A 10556-nucleotide genomic window follows, 5' to 3' on the forward strand; every position below is an offset into this window, starting at 1 on the left:
CAGCAATTAATACAGGTCTCATGTTAATCACAAAGATGACAAATTTACAGATCAGTTGTGATGAAAATATAATTTCACAGGCTTGTCACAACTGACTAGAAAAGCCAGATGGACAATTTTGCTGATTATTCCTGGTAGAAGTGAGTGGTGAAGAACCAAACTGGATGCAAAGGGGAGCTCAGTCGATAGTGAGAGCTGCCCCACTTTTGTTAGTTAGGTTATGACTTCATTTTCCTGTGAATTTTAGTGCTGGTGGAAGATACTGGCCTGACAGTTCTAGAGCCCCAAATCCTCTGCTTATCCCGTGAACGGGGGAAGCAGCCATGCTAGCTTCCCTCACCATGGAGCCCCAGACTTAACAGACGTGGAGGAGTGAGAAGGTACTTTATTTTCCACAGCAGAACAGTTCAGACTCGCTGCCTCACCCTATTATTCGCCAAATATCTTTCCTCTCGTCATTCAAGTCCCAACTTAGAATATATCCATCTGCTGCAAAGCTTTTCAGTGCTGACCTCACCAGTGCCCAGGACACTGGGCCCAGTGGCCTCCCTCATACCCTGTCTTCATGCTGGGAACAGCAACAACTGCTAGGAAGACCTGGGAGGGGGTGGACTTTGGAAAGCTCTTTGCCCAAGTAGCCAGCACCAGCACCAGCACTATGCAGCTAAGAGCACAGGGGATACGTCAGGGCCTTCTACCGCCTCTCACCCTCAAGCTCCAAAGGGAGCCTCCTCACATGGGGAGCAGCAGCTGAGGGGAGCTTGTACCGCATAGACTTTAGAAAGCCCTAGCCCCTCACATCTCCTTCCCTAAGCCAGCCAGCTCACAAGCCTCCCTCTCTCTGTCGATTGCACTCCTCCTCTTCTTTCATTCCCCTTTCTACCTCCCTCCATCTCCATTTGCACCCCCTCCTTTTCCCAATCCTCCTTTTATTCCCACAATCCCTTCCCTTCCTGCCAGTCCTCTCCCCCACTTCAACTCCAAATGCCCCCAACAAAGTACACAGATTAATAAATTACACAATATAGAAGGAAGTTGTGCTAGGCAACAGCCCACCCCAACCCCAACCATTCTGCTTGTATGTTGCATTCCTTTCCTCCAGTCTGTAGCCTGTTTGGGGCAGGGTCTGTGTCTTCCTCTGTGTTTGCACAGCGCCAGTTGGGGCACTACCATAAAGTGTGACATTAATTAGTAATTATGATAAGCTGGGTGACAGATACGGCAATTTCCTACAATATTCTGGACAAGCCCTTATTGAATTAAGTTTATGTATCATTGTAACCCACGGATTTTATGTAATCCCATGGGGGCGGGGACTACAGGATTCAAAGCACTAAGAACTGTGGTAGCAGTTAGGCAAATTCACTCAGATTGTAACACCTCCAAGGAGGTTCCACACCTGGAGAGAGGCTCACATAACTGATTCAAACTGGATTCTCCAGGGACCAACAGACAAAGAAAGGGCTTTTGGTTAAATAGCCTGAGTTAAAACTGACTCAAGGCCTTCTCTCAGATCTACCCAAACGGATGCTGAGAAGCTTACCAGTGGCCTCTCAGATCCACCAAACAGACAGGCCCTTCTGACAAAGGAGAGCACCCTAATCCTTAGGGACTAGAGCCAGAATTCTTGTGGAGATGGAGGGTGCGGGGGGTCTGCTGGTAAGCTTATTAGCATCCATATTGGTTATTTTATTGTTTTTATATGTTTTCTCTGTAGTCTTTTTACATTAAGAATAAATGTGCTTGCTTGGAATGAGCTGTATGTGCAGTTACAACTGTTCACAGCCTCTGAGGAGAAAGCAAAGAGCAGAATCAGGCCTGCTCAGGTGGTCTGGCCCGCTGGGAATTCACAGTGTAGGCAGGGAACCATGCAGCCTGTAAATACCCCAGTCAGGGGGAAGAGAGACACAAGTCTCCACCCAAGAAAGGTGATGGCTGGAGAGCCAGAAGAGTGGGGCCCTTGCTGGACCACGGAGGAGTAATACAGATGAGTTTCCCTCCACTGTGACAATCTGCACCTCCGGCGCTTAGAGACAGTGATGAGAACATCACAAATACATAGGCCTGGAGACTTGAATGTCCTCTGGTGATAATTCAGTGGCGAGCTCATCCCTGAGGGTAATGTCATTTAAACCAGCGGAGTTGTGTCAGGAAGGAATTGGCGCTTTGTGTTTGAACTTTGTCTCGTTTAGGGCCCTCGTTTGCACCAGTGAAGTCAGTGGGAGTTTTGGATGGGGTCTCTATGCATTTCTGAAACATAAATAACGAACTGTTCTGGATGAAAAGTGTCACGTGTCACTCCTTTCCCTATTGGTGGGTGTGCCACTTGTGCATAACTAGAATGAAACTAAACAGCGTTTAATTCACTAAATAAGAGTTTATTGTTCTGTATTTAGCACTGTGTCAAACTAACTCCATTCCTTTACCTGGTGTTTGTTTTGAAGCTTTTATTCCCAGTTTTAGATCTCATTATAAATTAACTGATCCCAGCTCGCTTTTGATATTCATGACACAGATAAATGGCAAATGTCTCCTAAAACAGGATCAGTAGAAACCTCCGTGAATCACATTAGTCTGCAAGGGCTCTTTATTTCCCAGGGCCATTAAAAAATGGCAATTGTACGTGATCTGCAAATTGGAGAATGAAAACTCTGTTATCTTTAGAAGAATGTGCTAGCTGCCCCCACCCGTCAGGGGCAGGGGCTTGCAGCAGCTTACTCACTTTGAACTTCTTTATTGCAGTGCCCAGATCCCATAATGATCAAAGCTGTAGAAAAAACCTGAGGCATAGACAGGAGCAGAGGAATTGCCCTACTGGATTAGACCAGTGGGATCTCTACTCTGGTATGCGGTCTCCAACAGTGGCCCTACAAAATGCTTCAGAGGAAAGTTCAAGAAACCCTACAGAGGACAGCTATGGAGAAGAACGGAAGAACTTTCTTCCAAATTTAATATCTACTAAGATATATTCCCCAGTACTCTAGTTTTGTGAGATCGGCCAGTGCACCAGGTAGCCAAGTCACTGACTAGTTCTCACAGTCACTATATATCCAACTATCTGTTTCTTAGGATCCAGTGCCCTATTGGCTTATGTCTCAGAACCACGACCCCATCTCCTGGAGTGACCTTCTTGGTGTCTCAAGAATGACCAGCCTCCTCTACCTCTGTTAGAAGGTGGCTTTTATCTAAGGAAGATGGTCCTCTGCCCTGCCCCCGCCCCCATTCAAGCTGGGTTGCCTCCTATCATCTTCCTTAAATATGAGGATTGAACCTACCAGTTCCCAGCTGGGCCTGCTCCACGGTGTCCGCTATATGCTGTTTCTGCTCCACCAGTCCAGCAACTCTGGCCTCAGGATGCTGCATTTGGGCTCTGAGGGCCATGAGTGGCTTGCACCAGGTACCTACATGCATTAGCTGATCACCCAGCAAGTAGTCGGAGACTTTAGATAGTAGCTCAGGGCTGCATAGGTGAAGGGATGCATAAGAGTTTAGCTCTCTATCCCCTTCTGGTGGCTGGGACCACCTAGAGATTATGACTGCTATTTGCTGTGACCGATCAAAGTTGGGTCTGTTAGCTGCAGCAGGAGGGGGTCAGGCTTTTACACCCACAGGTCATAACCAGTCAGTTCAACCCCCTCCCCAAAATTTAAGCTCCTAACTGAAAGATATAACCCAGTAACATAATAAAAGCCCCAGTATAACTACGGAGATGAAAGACTAGTAGAAGATTAATTAGGACTGGGAACTACCCAGTTTACGGCTGGAGTAGATATCTGGTGGAACCCCTGAGAGAGGGCAGTGGGAGCAATTTTCCCCTCCTGGCTCTGGAAGGAATTGCCCATGGAGTTTTGTACTCCGGTTAATTGATCTCCTACAAGAGGGGCATGAGTATTGACTTTTCTTTGCTCCGCTATTTTTTCATGTAACCCTTCTAAAACCGCAAACACTCTTGTTACAATCAAGCTTGACTCTGCAATGTAAATGCTCTGTTCAAACATCAGCACAACGTTTCTGCCCCAGGCAGCTTAGGAAATGATTTTATGGCATAGCAACTTAGAATTACCACACAGGCAGGCTCTGGAGCTGAGCTGTTTAACCTACTCTTTACCTGCAAAGCTGGAACTAACATATCTGGCCTCCAGTTGCTATAAATTGAAACTGCTCTGGGTCCATTTGTCATGCACCATCTCCTACGGTGGATTTACTGCTGTGCCATACTCAGAGGGTAGCTGATTTTAGTTTATTTTAAGTTGGAAACGCAGTTTGGAATGCATTTCCTGAGCAAACTCTGGGGAAACATAATTTCTGAGCCAATTTGGCCATGAAGGGTCAGTTATTTAAAAACAACGATTTGCCCATACTAAAAGGGACTGTGAAGTTTGGCTGTAGAGCAGCAGTAGGAAGCTCAACACATCTATTTAACTGTATTTCTCTTCTCTCTCATACAGCTGCCCTCTTGCTGCTGTGATTAGATTTATGGTTGATCTGTCTGCAGACCAGGCTCTGGTTATTCCGTCAGGTCCCATGTTCATTTCAGATGTCTGGCTTTTTGGAATCAGTAATGTCTACATCAGGGATAGAGTCCTGATGTGACTCTGAGTATTTGTTTAAAAGCTTCCAGGAGATAGTTGGACACGACAGTGATTCTGGCTGGGGAAATGGAAGACTACCACAAAAATAACAGGACTGGGAAGACGGAAAATAAGGGAAGGAGGTGGCTAAAACTGAGTAAAATATCATGATCAGAGTCAGAGGGATAAAAGCTCTCAGATCCCAAGCACATCTCCATGCCAGGAAAGGATAGGTTTACAGTCTCCAAAGAGTCAAAAGCGTTATAGGTTCTGTTGATACAAATATTATTGGACCACCTCACCCTGATGTAAACACATGCAACTCCACTGAAGCAAATGGAGGAAGACTGGTCTTGTGTTTTAGGTACTGGTCTGGAATTTAGGAGATCTGGGTTCAGTTACCATCTTTGTCAATCTTCCCATATCACCTGGGGTAAATCACTTAATCTTTCTGTGCCTCCGTTCCTCATCTGTAAAATGAAGATGATCAGACAGACATGGAGTGCGGGGGGGGGGGGGGAGTGTTATCTGTTAGAATCACCAGGGCACAGACTGTTTCTTACTTTGTGTTTGTACAGCGCCTAGCACATTAGGGCCTGAATCTTGGTGTAATTTAAGTAATAACATCTGAATTTGGCCAGGTGTGTCTACTTGACTTTTTAAAAAAAGTTCCTGAAAATACTGCAAAACTAAATCTCATTAGTGAGTTTTTTTGAGGAAGCCTTATGAATTGCTGTAAACAAAGCTTCCGTGTCTTCCAGAAGGCAGAACCTGGCTATAAAGCTCTTGTGTTGGACACACAAGTTTTACTGTAAATATAGTTAAAATATAGGTCATTTTCTGGAAGAGATGCAGGTCCTCATTTACATACTAGGTGATCCTACCTCTGAGTAAAGAGTTCTAGGGAAAAAATATGAGACTATTGGAATATATTCACGTGGCTCCAACCAGTTATTTATTGGAAGATGGAGATCACCCCAGGCTTGCAAAACAGAAATGAAATTTTACCTGCCCAGGTTCAAAATCTACTCACCAACCTTTTACCATGATGATGAGGAGGAGGAGGAGTCAGGAGACCTGAGTTCCATTCCTGGCTCTGTCATTGACCTGTGGTGTGACCTTTAGCAAGTCACTACATTTCTCTGTGCCTCTGTTTCCCCACTCACTCTTTGTCTTGTCTATTTATAATATAAACTCTTCAGGGCCAAGTCTGTCTCTAAATGTATAGTCTGTCACAGTGGGGATTCTGATTAAGGCTGAGGTTTCTAGATGCTATGATAATACAGCTAAATAATAGTAATGTGCTAGCTCTGTATTAATACATTGATAGTGCAGTTGTATTTATTTCCAAAGGACAGGATCAACAGCAACAAACAACTTTTCAGTGTCATTTGAAGAAAGTATTGCCTTCTTTCCCCGCCTCACTGGCTCCTATGCAGACTAAAAACTGATAAACAAAGGACAATGAGACTGTCTATTTTTAAAGACTATCTCAGTCTCTTCTGGGGGAAGAAATAGGTTTACAGAATGTTTGCCTGTAATCCTACAGGGATTTAAGCCCAATTTCTCTCAGACTGGTAAAGCAGTCAGTTGTGATCTGCTTTAGTGACTTCTGCAAACTTCACTCTGTCTTCTATTCTGAGTCATAATAATTCGGTTTAGACTTCTCAATATGATCAACCCAGCCTGCTTCCCAGAAGGATGCTTTAGGAGTGCAATCTTATAATGCTGTTTGGTCCTTTTAGTTAGTTTTCTTCACCCAAGCAAGGCTGGCTGTCGGGAGTAATTAAAAGTTAGAGATGGAAAAGATTTATACAATAATTTAACCCACCCCCTTGTCAGTGCCCAGCTTTTCCCTACAGTGTATTTTTTAATTCTCTGTCCTGAGGGAGCTTCCATGACTTTTCTTGTCAGGATCTTTGAGTCTTTCAAGAAACTTCTGTATTATTAAGACCTTATCTTAATTTTATCTCATTACTACTACCTCCCATTGCCATGACTTACGCCCTCTCTATTTCTCTTTGCCTATATACTAGGACCAAGAGCTTCTTCAAAATGGGTAAACTCAAATTCCCAACTTTGCAGGAATTTTACCATTCCTACAAAGCTACATGATGGCATAGGTGCCGACTCCGTGGGTGCTCCGGGGCTGGAGCACCCACAGGGAAAAATTAGTGGGTGCTCTGCACCCACCAGCAGCCAAGCTCTCCTCCCCCCCCCGCCTCACCTCCCCCTCCGCCACCTTCTCTCCTGAGCACGCTACGTCCCTGCTCCTCCGCCTACCTCCCAGCGCTTCCTGCCCGGCCGCCGCCAAACAGCTGTTTGGCCGCTCCGGGGGGAGGGGGTGAAGGAGCGGGAACATGGCACGCTCAGAGGAGGAGGCAGGGAAGAGGCGGGGCCAAGGCAGAGATTTGCGCAAGGAGTTGGAATAGGGGCAGGGAGGGGGCGGAGACTTTGGGAAAGTGGTTGGAATGGGGGTGGGGTAGGGGTCGGGGTGGGGCTGGGGCGGGGCCAAGAGCAGAGTGGGGTCGAGCACCCACCAGCAGGAGCAGAAGTCGTCGCCTATGCATAATGGCTAGATGATGCCTACTCTTGGGGTCAGATTTCCCATAAATGCTGGTTTACCTATGTCAGCTAATTGGACTAATGAGGCGTAGCGTATGTAGATTCCTTAAGCACTGAAGGGAGAGTAGACTCTAGCACCGAGCATTTGCCGTCATGGTAAAGTCAAACAAAATTGCTTCTTTGGAAACTGCCTGGGTACATCAGCAATTCCCAATGGGCTTCTTGAGTTGTAAGATACAATTTTTGTCAAAAACAAGTGGGTGGGGAGTGATCCCAATATAAATAGAATTTTAGGATCAGAACAATTCTTTCTGAAGCCTTCATTCAATATTCTGTATGAGATTTGTCTCTGGACTGCTACAGAAGCACAGGTTGGCCTTGTGTGCACACACATACACACACAACACCTGTGTTAAAAGACAATTATTAAGGGTGCAAAGTCAAGCACTCAAAAGTTAGGAAATGCCAGAATTAAAGTTGCCTGTGCCAGACCGACTGGCCCCTAGTCCCAATGTCCATCCGCAGGGTCCTTGTCCAATCTCAGTATCATCATCTCCACATACCCCCAGCTCCTTATCCCTGTCTTTTTGCCCAGCCAGTCTCAGATTTCTCCCTGCACCTCAGCTCTTCATCAGATCTCTCTCCCGTCTTCCTTCACTTTCAATCTCCCATCCCATTGGTTCTTAGTCCTGATCTCCTTGGCCAATCAGTTCTAGTCTCCCCATGGCTGTTCATCTGATCTCAGTCTCCTCCATCTACTGGATATCAGTACCCTTCCCTGTCCCCTGGCTCCCCGTCTCTGCACTGGCTCCCAGTCTCCTCTACGCATCCTAACTCCCACGCCCAGTTCCCCTCTACCCCTGCCAACCTCCCATTTTCCACATATACACACTCCAACCTCCTTGTTCCAATCCCTTCCCATGCCTTCCTTCGCTCCCCCACCAGATTCACTTCTTGTCCTGTCTTCATTGAATCAGACAGCTTCCTGTGCCGAGCAGGGAAGCCATTGTAGTTCTGGGCTACTGCAGACCTTGCTGGATCTGGGGTCCTGAACTGAGAGCTATTGCAGGGAAAATCTTCCTCAGCCAGGGGGTAGAGCATGCCCATTGCGAGCAGAAACTTTCGCTGATGAAATCTAAGAAGTCTCTATTGATCGTGTGCAAACTGCAATTTTACAAAGGCTTATATATCAACATTTTGGGGTGGATTTTCATGAAGATGGCAAAAGACACATACCTGGCACAAAGGCCCACCCTGCCCTGCCAAATTTCAAGTCCATCCTCCAAAAACAGAGGCACTTTAGCTCTTCAAAGAAAACATCCCCAGTATTTTTTTAACATTCTCAGAAATGGCTGAATAGTTTTGGATGAAATTTTCCAGTAAGTTTCAGACAGTGGAAGAGACCTGGCATGAAAAAATTCATCCCAAATGGTTAAAATTTGGCAAAATTATAGGCAACTGAAAACAGGGTTTTATAATGGCAAGTGTCAGGTAACATTAACAGACAATGTTACTAGCCCCATATATACATATGTGTGTGTATATGTATATACCAGGGGTCGGCAACGTTCAGCACGCGGCTCGCCAGGGTAAGCACCCTAGCGGGCTGGACCAATTTATTTACCTGCTGACATGGCAGGTTCGGCCGATCGCGGCCCCCACTGGCTGCGGTTCGCCGTCCCGGGCCAATGTGGGCAGCGGCAAACCGCGGCCAGCACATCCCTCGGCCCGCGCCGCTTCTCGCCGCCCCTATTGTCCTGGGACGGCGAACTGCGGCGAGTGGGGGCCACGATCGGCCGAACCTGCCGCGTCAGCAGGTAAATAAACTGGCCCGGCCCGCCAGGGTGCTTACCTGGCGAGCCACGTGCCGAACGTTGCCGACCCCTGGTATATATATATATATATGTGCTATGGATACAAGTGAGTGCTAAAGTAAGTGCTTTAAAACAGTGGTTCTCAACCGGGGGTCCAAGGCCCCTGGGGGTTCACAAGCCCTTTCAAGGGGACCACGGGGCCCCGCAGCTGACGCTCCGATCTCCAGCGCCTCCCACGGCCAGTGACAAGTGAAAGTCTGTCTGTCCACCTGGGAGATATATTGTGAGACTTAACAAAACGAGGGTCAAATTTTCTGCTGGTGTAAATGGTCACAACTGGAGTGATTTCAGTGGAGTTTTCTTTCATTTACATCAACTGAGAATTTGACCCTAAACTGTAAAGCATTTTGAGATCCTCAGATTTTTCAACAAATAACTCAAATACTGCTTTGTTACACTAGTGAAAATCCACTGAAGTCAGTGGAATTGCTCCCCATTTACCAGTGTAAATGAGAACAGAATTTTCCCTCTTTCTCTGTGTATGTGTGTGATGAAATCAACTCCTGGTTATAGCTGTATAGTTACCACTTTAGTAAGATGTGGACTGAAGGTCAGTTTCAGGTTCCTTATTTTGGAATTTTACGCCCTTGCATATTTAATTGACTTTTGTGTAAGATGACACAGAGGAGAACAATGACCTCTTTTAGCTCTGTTACGCAATGATACATATGACTTGCTACTGTCATTGCTGAAAGATTGTGGCATCTTGCAACAGGCATTAGCAGATCTAGCCATCAAGGCACTGATGAGAAGACAAATCTCTTTACAAGCAAATGCTCCAGAGCATAGTTAATAGCACAGTGGGTTGCAGGACATACAACTGTGATGAGAATCTAGACCTGAGCAGCTGCTATAAAGATATGCCTCCCTGACATCTAACCACTCCATGGTGACTGTACCCCAGCATGTTGATGGCTGTTCCAAATTGGTCTTGAAACAAAGGAGTTACCTTTTTGAAGTTTGCCTTTTAAATTTTAAAAGACCTCAGTTTATTTGCATGAACTCGTAAAGAAATATGTTCTCTGCGTTTCCAAGCTCATAAATACTTGACCAGTATGAGAAGAGCTCTTAATCCTGTTATAATCTATTCAAGCAAAGATCTGTGAAAATAATGGTATGCAAGCTGTTCCCATGATACAAAGCACTGTAGTGTAGGTGGATGCTGTTTGCGCCTGCATTAAAGTGCATCAACGTTTATGTATTCTAGGAGAGTTTAGAAGCAGTATGAGTGCAGTGTGTATTGAACTGAAGGCAAAATATTTTGGACTTTATTAGCATTAACTAGTAACTTCGGGAGCCCTTGAAAACTACTTCCCCTGGAAAAATTGGGAGCTGGCAACTATTTCCATGATGCCTTGTAAACAAGATCAGAGTGCGCTATATAACCGACTTTTATATGCTCATTTATGAAGTGATGCCAGATTCTCCTCTCGTCCTTGCTCCTTCGAGAGCCTTGCTAGGCAGGGGCTTGAATGTGCTGGGAAAGCCTGCCAAAAGTGCTAATGTCAGGATGCAGAGTGAGGTAGATGGCTGGTCACTGGGGAAC

Source organism: Malaclemys terrapin, chromosome 1 (assembly GCF_027887155.1).
Source record: "Malaclemys terrapin pileata isolate rMalTer1 chromosome 1, rMalTer1.hap1, whole genome shotgun sequence".
NCBI lineage: Eukaryota > Metazoa > Chordata > Testudines > Emydidae > Malaclemys > Malaclemys terrapin.